Raw genomic sequence first — 9,877 nt, forward strand, 5'->3', positions numbered from 1 at the left:
AGGAACCAAGAACAAATAATTGATTTCTTGGTATATCTTAAGCTTTATCTTTTCCTTTTAAGTTTAAAAGTTAATTTTAAACCTGCAGTATAGATATTTCTTCTTATTTTTTCGAAGATTCAAACTAGCTTACTACCTGCTCCTTACGACACTAATTGCACCGATTACCTAGCTTCATGGATGCAGAATAATGGAACAGGCTCTCTTGATTTTCAGGTACATTTCATAGCTTTTCGTTATAAAATATTCTTAAGTATTTATTTTTCGTAATTTTATAAATGGATTTAAGGATTAATTTTCTGGTTAAATATGTAGTCAATTTTTTTATTTTCAAGTGTAAACTTAAATTTCTGGAATATCATTTTGTTTCATTCCTTAAACAGCCCTTCATTTTAGTTCTTTAAAAAGTAATATACTTGCATTCACACATATCTCAATAAGTCATAGTCTTCAAGGAAAACTTTTTCTTTTGAATTGTCCATATGTTTATATTTTACTTTGGTGCATACTACCAAATTTTATGAGCATTTCAATGTTTTGCTATGAAATCAAAATAATTTTCGATTAAATATTTTTAGTAGTTTTTAAGTTGCTTACGTGTCATATGAAAATTTACGGGTTTTAAATTTAAATTTATTTTTATTTTTTATTTTTAAATCTAACAATACAGCAAGTCAAAGATATATATATTTTTTCCTTCCAATGCCCACCTGGAGAATGACCTAGGTTATACAGGTATCTGAAGGGCAGATTTGTTGACCACTCTTTCAGGGGCACCATTTTAGGAGGGTCAACGTTGCTCCCACAGTAAGACAGATAGTACAGAGAAGGAAAGAGCATCCATGCCTTGCCCAGGATTCGAACCCAGAACCTTTCTCATGAAGTATTACTCCAAGAGAAATAGTTTTTAGAAAGTTTTTCCATAGGTCAACATTATATTCGACTAGACGAATGCAAAAATAGCAATGAAAACTATCAGAATTTTAGGAAAATTTAATTTTTGTACATTCGTGGAAATTTAAGCGTTCTGGGGATTCAAAGAGATGCGGATAGAATTCCCCATAAAGTCAGAAGTGATTTTCGAAAAATGACTCCACGTGCTCGAAAACGTCGTCGTGTACCTTAGTATCGTATGGTAAAATTTATGTCAGCTTAGCAATCAATAGAGATGTCATAGTATAAGACATATCTATTTAAAGAGAATGTAAGAGATTATATCAATTCAGTAATAATTTTTATGTATATTTTAATTAATTGTTTTATGTTAAGAGACAAACATACATTCAATAACTTTTAATTTTTGTGTTTTTTTTCCATAATTTTGAAATTCTACCCCCAAGAATTAAATATTTTTTCATAATTATAATGTTAAATTTTTTTCAATAATTATTTATTTTGCACGGTTAGTTTAATTAAAATAGTTTTGAAATTGATATTTAAAGCAGTATAGCAATGTGCTTAGAAATTTTTTTGTATTTTTTAAAAGTTTATTTTGTTTTTAAATCATAATAAAATTTTATCATTATTGTATTTAAATAAACCATAATATATGCCTGTTTGTTCGTACTTTAGGTGCAATTTAACATTTGAAATATTCTTATTCTTTCACTTATGTTCTGAGGTCCACGTATGTGTATCTAAATGTATTAGCCCCTGCCATTATTATTCTTATTATTTTCTTATTATTACTGATGGCCAGTAAAGTAGAAATTCGCAACTGTAAAATATATTTTTTTGCTTTATTCCTTTATTCTTCAGTAGTGGAGAGTTTAATGCTAGTAATACAAATGTGTTTTCTTATTTTACAGGATTGTTTTTACAACTGTATTTCGAATGAATTAAAACCTATTAATGTTTGCGTGCCAAATAACTTCCCATTACCTCACGATCAAAGAATGTGCAGATGTATGAGTATATTTAAATTTAGTTTAAATAAATAGTTTAGTTGCTTTATAGTTTTCTAAAGCAATGCATAATTCTGAAACTAAACACAATTTCAAAAATTAATCTTTTTGATAGTTCTGATTTGTCATTGTAACGGATAATACGTCTTAATTAACTTCTTTTTGTAAAAGATGGTTGTTGTTGTTGACGTATGCCTGTTTTAGGCAGAGTGGGTGCGATAGTTCTTGTTTTCCAGTGGCGCCATCTATGGCCAAGAATTTGACTTCTGCCACACCATACGTCACACCCGTTTATAGGGCGGACCCATTCATAGATCGTAATGCTCACCTGAATCAGAGAACGACCGATCTCCAATCCAGTACCCCCAGAGGTATTGATTTGTTATGGGAACATTGAGGACTCGACAGATTGAACTTGCACCAGTCACTTTACTACACGAGGAGTCTTCGGCCGGAGGGGTTCGAACCCACGAACTCTCGAACATGGACCCAGCTCCCTACCAACCAGGCTATCCCGGCCGTAAAAGATGGTAAATTAAGGTTTAAATTTTTTCCTTTAACGGTATCATAGCAACACTTTTAATTCACTCTGTTTTCCGAAACCAACTATAGAACAGTTTTAAAATAATGTCGTGCTCTGTAAAGCTGAGAGAAAAAAAGAATAAATAGTAAAGATTAAGTTACCATTAAGAACAGGAAAATATCGATCAGTAAAAAGCGGCGTTTAAGAATAGAAACTATCATACATTGAGAGTTACTGTCACAAAGATGGCGTCGTGTCGCTACTTAGTCTGCGTATTCAAGGCTTTCTGGTCTTCTAATCCGAGTCTCTTGTGACTATCATAAGTTCTGCACTTAGTTCTTGCTTAAATGAGATTCGAAAATCTGCTCTTAAATGAGTAATGCCAAGAAAATTGTATTTCGCATACTGTTGGGACTTATTAAATTTAATTTAAATTTGTAATGAATTTTTATCTTCATCATCATAGTTGGCCAGACAGCCCAATGTGGGCCAATGCCTTCCTCTGAAGATTTCTCTATAATGACTTCCGATTTATCTTTGATCTCTGATTTGAATTTTTATATTATCATTAGAAAATTAGCTCTTTTTAAACTTTTTTTGAATATTGCTTTGAAAATAGCTTTGCATAAAATTGTTCCGAACGCAATATTCTGAAAGTCGAAAATGGTTTAAAATAATAGATCTGAAAATTGACTAACATATTATTTTTTATATTATATTGTTTTAGCTCCCGTTCGCAATTTGGAACAGTTTGAAGAATTTTGCAACAATCGTTGTGGTAAAAAACCTTGTTTGTAAGTAGATTTATTTTGCTATTACTTTTTGCCTTACATATTGAATAAAACTCAAGGTCTTAGCATGAAACTCATATTTGTTTTTTTTTGACTATTAAAATTGGTATATTTTAGGATTTTCTTAAATTAATTTAATTGCAATTTGTGTAATTAAGAATTCTAATACTGACACGAAGAAATAATTTGTTTATTTTTTAAGAAGTCGCTTTTTTATAAAGTAATTATTTGAATTTTTCGAAGTAAGAATTGTATAGTTATAGAATTGAAATAAAATAAGGACATTTAGTTCAATGGTGAATTTTCATTTTCAGCGAAAGAACGTATGAAACGAACTTAGTAAAGAAAGGTCAAGTAACGGTATGTTATTATTATATGTTTATGAAATGTTTGTATTCGTTTTTAATGGTTTCACCACGAGAAGGCATAAAATAGTAAAAATGATTTTTCTCTAATTTTTGATTGACAGTTCTTCGTGATACACTGTCAAAAATTTGAAAATGATTTATCATTAAAAATAAACTGAAGTACCATAAAATTAAGGACAAGCAATGCAATTTAAATTGTGAAGCGATGCACCTCATTTATGCAATCTTAAAGGCGTAGTGGTAATTGCATAGATAGCATTTACTATGGCCTTTGTTAATCAGTATGAGTAAAGCTTCTGACGTAGAAAACAGATTTGATTGCGCAAGAACAGACACAAGACTAACTATGTATGAAGCTACCCAAGCGCCCTCGCGTTTGCATAAATAAAGTTCAACGCTACACAATTTGCATACCCTTGTTTACCCCAAATTCAATGGTACTTCGATGTAATTTAGAAGTGTAATTTTCAGTCTAACTTCTTCGTACAAAACTTCTTCGCGAAAAAAGTCTTATAGCTATTAAACCAAATTAAAAATTTTTGAAAAACATGATTTTTAAATGCACTACAGAGGTTCCTTTTTTTTTGTCACTACTAAAAGGATAGGCGTAGGGTATGTCATGTTTGAAGGATGAGGAAATTTTTGGTGATAAGAGTTTATTGCGAAAGTTTTCCTTCATATTTGAGAAAATGTAAGCAATTTTCTCCTTTTTAATTATTTAAAAAACAAAGATAAAATTTTTATTTTATTTTAATATTTTATTCTTATTTGTTTTATGTACGTTAGATAATTTTTTTTAATTTAAAAGCGATTAAATTTTTGATTGGTCAAAAAAATAGAAATAAATTTTGATTTCAATTTCTAGGAAACAATTTTAGCTTTTATGCAACTCCAGTTAAAATTTAAGTGTTGAAACTTCTTGAGTGTTGAGTGTAATAGTGATCGAAATTTTGATTGACAATAATTCTGATTTTTAAATACAATTTGATTACAATAAGGTGATAACGCTTGAAACTCTACTAGAGCATCAGACACAACGCTCTAGTCTAGACTGTTCTATCTAGTTCATTCAATCTGTTCTATCTATTTGGCCAAATTCTTGATTCAAGATTCAATCTACAAAATAGATATAGCGAGTCCATGAAAACGTAGAGCTATAAATAACTTACTTTATCGTACTATTTCTGACATAAGTAAAATTTTATTTATCACGTAGCATTTTTGTTTCTTTAAACATTTTGAATAAGATTATTTTGTGAAGATTATTAAGGAAAATTTACAAAGGAAAGTTAAGAATTTAAGATTCATTAAGTTTAATTAACTGCGTTAAAACTACAAGTATATAGAACTCATATTATAAGTTGAAACCAAAAAGAAAAAAAAAACGGAGAGAAATAAAAAAAAGGAAAATTATTATGAAAAGTACTTAAAAATCTTTAAAGTCTAAAAAAAATAACTAAAAGTTTAAAAATTTATAAAAAGCCAGAAAAAAAACAACGAAAATATATAATTTTGTCATCCTCTCACATGATTATATCCGCAAGTACTAATACTAATACTCTTAATACTATTTGTTTAAAATAAAATTTTTACTAATAAGTATAGGTTTTGTATATTTATTTACTAGGTCCTAATCGTAATTTTGTCTGTATGCTATAAATTTAAAATTGACGTTTATTTTTTATTTTTTTATTTTTAGAATTCGTTCAGACATGATTCAAAATATGTATATAAAAAATTAATATTTGACTAAGCTGTTTACAAAGATTTAAATTTTGTCCAAAGAAAGTACGCTTACGATTAAATAGCAAGTAGCAATATGATTAAAAATTCCGAAAACAAGGCGAGATTTTGATAAATGGAAGCAAACTCTGCAGAAAATATTTCAGAGAAAGGCAAGAGCGAAAACCCTAGAAAATGTTTGATTTTTGGTGGAATAGAAAAGGTTCGCACTTTTAGCACTTTCAAGTTACATCTGCAATGGTAATTCATCAAATATTGATACACATTTTATTTTTATCAGTTAAGCATTAATTCAAGATGCCTACTTTTTTTTACTTCATAATCAATGATCCTAAAAGTACGTAATAAGGGCAATGATTAAAAATCGTTAACCATATGAAATACTTGGAAATAAGTGTATCATTTCAACAATTTATAATTATTTCATTCAACCTAATTTTTCTGTTATTACCTATTTATAATGCTTAAATGAATTTTTCATTTTTAGTGCAATTCATCGACATTTGATGTGATGACAAGTAATCTGGAAGAACTGATTTGCATGTGAGTTCTATTTTTTAAAAGTTGTTTATTAATCAAAATAATTACTTGGGAAATGATGTTTAATGGTTTAATGATGTTTCTGTAAATATAATTAGATTAAACTGCATTCAATATAACACTAAGATATTGTTTACGAAACATCATTTTATATTGAAAGTAAGCTGATTTAAACTCTTTCTGCTAAAAGAAATTATTTTCCTCTATTTACAGGGAGCCATTTTTTTATTACAATTCTTGTTTTGGCTTTGTTTACTAACACTGCGGAACAGATATTTCTTTTAAAAACTTTTTGTAAATTTTTGCAGGTATAACAACATATCGCTAACAATTACGTTTAACCAATTCTCGTTGACGAAAGTGGTTTCTGTTCCTAGAATACAGGTATGTCACATCACAAATTTTAATGAATATTTTTAACCCTTTTGCGGTCACACACATGTATATTTTTTTCAATGAAAGCCTATTTTTTGATGTTATTAGATAGAAACATTCATGGATCAACCATGGGTGAAAAGAAGTTATAGTTTGTTTTCGGCAAGCGCCATATAATAAATCAAATAATGAGTTTGTAAAGGGTTAAATGACTTCTTTTACATTTATTTACTGGAATTAACTAATCGCTATTGTTGCAGTAGTACTTTAACTACGTTGCATAAGCGCTGCACAATGGACTTTTGGAGTCGGACTGGGAAAAATTCTTGAGGATGATCTAAAGTCATACCATCACAATTATAATCCTCTGATGACTCTCCTGTTTCGTTACCTGTCCAGGGAACGGTGTCAGTCCATTGTGGAAATAAAAGTGGTTGAGCGTGTATAGTTGTTATCATTTTCAGTGTTGAGATAAACTAATACTTTTTACAGAGCATGTAATTACATTTGTTTGTTCATAATTTGCTTTTTCACTGCTGTAGTTTCATTTTCTATTTATACTTTTTTGTTTTGTTGTTTACTGACAACACATATTTTAATGCGCATTAGAATCAATTTCCTGGCTTCATTGTAAAAATATTTCGTTTAAGAAACAAACACATTTTAAGTAATATATTCGCTAAAATTCTTTCAAATAATTGTTATTTTGTCAATTCTTCTTATAGTTTCTGCGCGATAACTACAGATCTATTCTTAAAAATGTCTTTAGTTTACCTCAAAAGGAAAAATGGTAGCAACTATATAATAAAATTAATTCAGTGTAGTAATGTTATAATGTGGTAATGTAGTAATGTAATTTAGCGTAGTAATTTAATTTAGTATTGTAATGTATGAAATTATCTAATTTCTGCCACATTTTTTCCACGAGATTGAGATTTACTTTACATCGTTGAAGAAAAGACCGGCAAAAATTTGAACTAACTGTTGTTAATTTCGTATTGTTTGCATTTGGCCAGCCATTCGTTACATCAATTTCAAACCATTCGTGTTTTGTTTATGAATCCAATCAACCAAATTACCCTTGTAAAACTATCATAACAATTTCAAAATTGTGGGATTTTATGACTGGGAGATACTTGGGACCGCCTTCAATAATTTAGATCGTTTTGTCAATTGGGCATTGTCAAGTCCATTCATTATCCTTAACTCAAAAGTTAAAGTATTGGGAGATCATGTCTGAAATTGCCAAGTCAGCCTTAGTGTCGTTTTTGTCAATCGTCTAGATGGTAATCTTGAGTTATTGGCAATCCTAACAGACCATTATCACCGAATATACATTTGTTTTGCACTGAAGAGCCAAAAAACTGGTACAGACATGAGTATGTAAATAAAGGGGTATGGAGCCAATCAAAGTACACCGCTGCGATCGTCAACGCGTATATAAGACAACGAGTGTCTAGCACAGTTCTTAGATCGGTTACTGCTGCAACAATGCCAGGTTATACAGATTTAAGTGAGTTTGAATGTGGTGTTATAGTCGGCGCACGGGAGATGGGACATAGCATCTCTGAGATAGCAATGAAATTTGGATTTTCACGTACGACCATTTCACGAGTATACCGTGAGTATCGGAAATCCGGTAAAACATCAAATCTACGACATCGCTGCGGTCGGAAAAAGATCATGCAAGAACGGGATCAACGACGATTGACGAGAATCATTAAACGTGACAGACGTGCAACCCTTCCACAAATTGCAGCAGATTTCAATGCTGGGCCATCAACAAGTGTCAGCGTGCGAACCATTCAACGAAACATCATCGATGTGGGCTTTCGATACGGACTTTCCTACAAGTATACCAGTTTTTTTTGGCTTTTCAGTGTATATCGATGTTGCATTAGGAACAGCTATAATTTAAGTTATATTAACATTAATCGCAATTTAAAGTTATTGTGATAAAGAATATTTTATTTTTAACAGTATCTTGAAATCGCAAGCAGAATAGGTGGCTACCTTGGATTGTGGACTGGTTTTTCACTTCTTGAATTAGTCGATTTTCTTGCTATTATCGCCTTAATTCTGTATTATACTATCATCCATTTAATACAGGTAAACATTATTTCTTCTTTCTTAAATTATAATTAAACTGTACAGTGAGCAAAATAAAAAACAGACCACCCTAAATAACTTTTGGATATTGTGATGTTGCTACATGACACGTGCGTCGATGTTCATCTCCTCAATAGTTTTTTCAGTTTCCGTTCGTTTAACCGCAATAGCCTTTCCCTACATTTAACTTGATCAACTAATTTTTCTTATCGATTTTCCCCACCCTAACTTTAACCGTGTATCGCTTTGCTCCTTTCCGCGTGCCTTCTTGGCGGCAGTCGAGGAAGCCACCGTGAGAGAGAAGCATCGATCTCATTTTTTAATAACTTCAAGGCTCTTGCATTCCTGCTCAGCGATTGTTCTTTTTACAAGAAATAATTATGGAGACTCATTAAGTCAAAAATCTAATAAAATAATTTCAAGACACTATCACGTTCCATTAATATAAAAGATGAGGCTTGGCACGTGTTCCTGTCGCCAATGATTTGGTGCGATTTCTACAGCCAGGTTGTGCATGCGGCACAACTCAGATGACTTATTTTCTGAGAAATAGAATTCATCTTCTTTCGAAAGAAAAGTTTTTCTTGTCTAAGATTTTATCCTGGGGATCCCGTATGTGTTAACACCACCTGTCCGGAGCCACCTGCATCCAAGAACCCGTAATGAGAAGTAAAAATAAAGTTTCTTAAAATTTCCTAAAGGAATTCTCTTAAATTATTCATATCCAGTGTGCACCATTAGACCACATGATCCTGGAGATCCTTCTGGAACGAAGGATCAGGAAAATTCATTTGAACACTGTTTGTAAATATTACGATCACATTTTATGTTTTCACATTTATATTATACATTGCCATTAGTGCCTTAAATGCTACCTATTATGATGTTAATACTTTAATTTAAAAATTGTAACTATTTATTTTATTCTAAAATTTATTTTGAATCGTAACAATACAACAGATATAATAATGCAATTTAAAATGGCAAAATACAAAATGTGATCGAAATCTGTCGAATAGTTCTGGTGGATCGAATTTGGAAATAGACGCGTTTTCAAAATTCTATTGTTTAGAACTATACAGCCGATTTCACTCAAATTTTCTATTCTGCCATTTAAATTTGCATGAAGCATGCATGATTTAATGATTTAAAATTGCCATTTAAATTCATGAATTAACCACATTTCAAAATGAGTTTAATTGATGATACTGAGTCTTTATGTAACGTCTTGTGGGACTACTTTGTGCAGCGAGGGTTACTTTGTGCAAATTCGAATTTGGCACTTTTCAAGTGCTGCTATTCAGTATTACGTTTTTTTCACGTTAAAAATGTGTGGAATTTGAAGATAGAAGTCTCCTCTATTACTACAAAATTTTTTTTCGAATTTTAAAACAATCTCAGAGTGTGTTTTGTTTATCCAATGTCAACAACTTTCCGAGAACGTCGGACATCGAAAAGTGTGCGTGGAAACTTTAGCTGTGAAATGCAAAGACGTTGATAAAACAATTGTAGTAAGTGCAAAAT

At 30.7% G+C, this 9,877-nt stretch overlaps 1 long non-coding RNA gene across 1 annotated transcript; it reads left to right on the forward strand.

The window, feature by feature from the left end:
* The first annotated feature begins 1,807 nt into the window (after positions 1–1,807).
* Positions 1,808–6,289, forward strand: LOC147806952 (uncharacterized). The gene is made up of 5 exons (XR_015435781.1): positions 1,808–1,905; positions 3,155–3,221; positions 3,533–3,578; positions 5,817–5,872; positions 6,178–6,289. It is a non-coding gene; the product is annotated as an uncharacterized LOC147806952 (long non-coding RNA).
* The last annotated feature ends 3,588 nt before the right edge of the window (positions 6,290–9,877 follow it).

This window comes from Parasteatoda tepidariorum, chromosome 7 (assembly GCF_982258835.1).
Source record: "Parasteatoda tepidariorum strain Cologne lab strain chromosome 7, Ptep-v5.0, whole genome shotgun sequence".
NCBI lineage: Eukaryota > Metazoa > Arthropoda > Arachnida > Araneae > Theridiidae > Parasteatoda > Parasteatoda tepidariorum.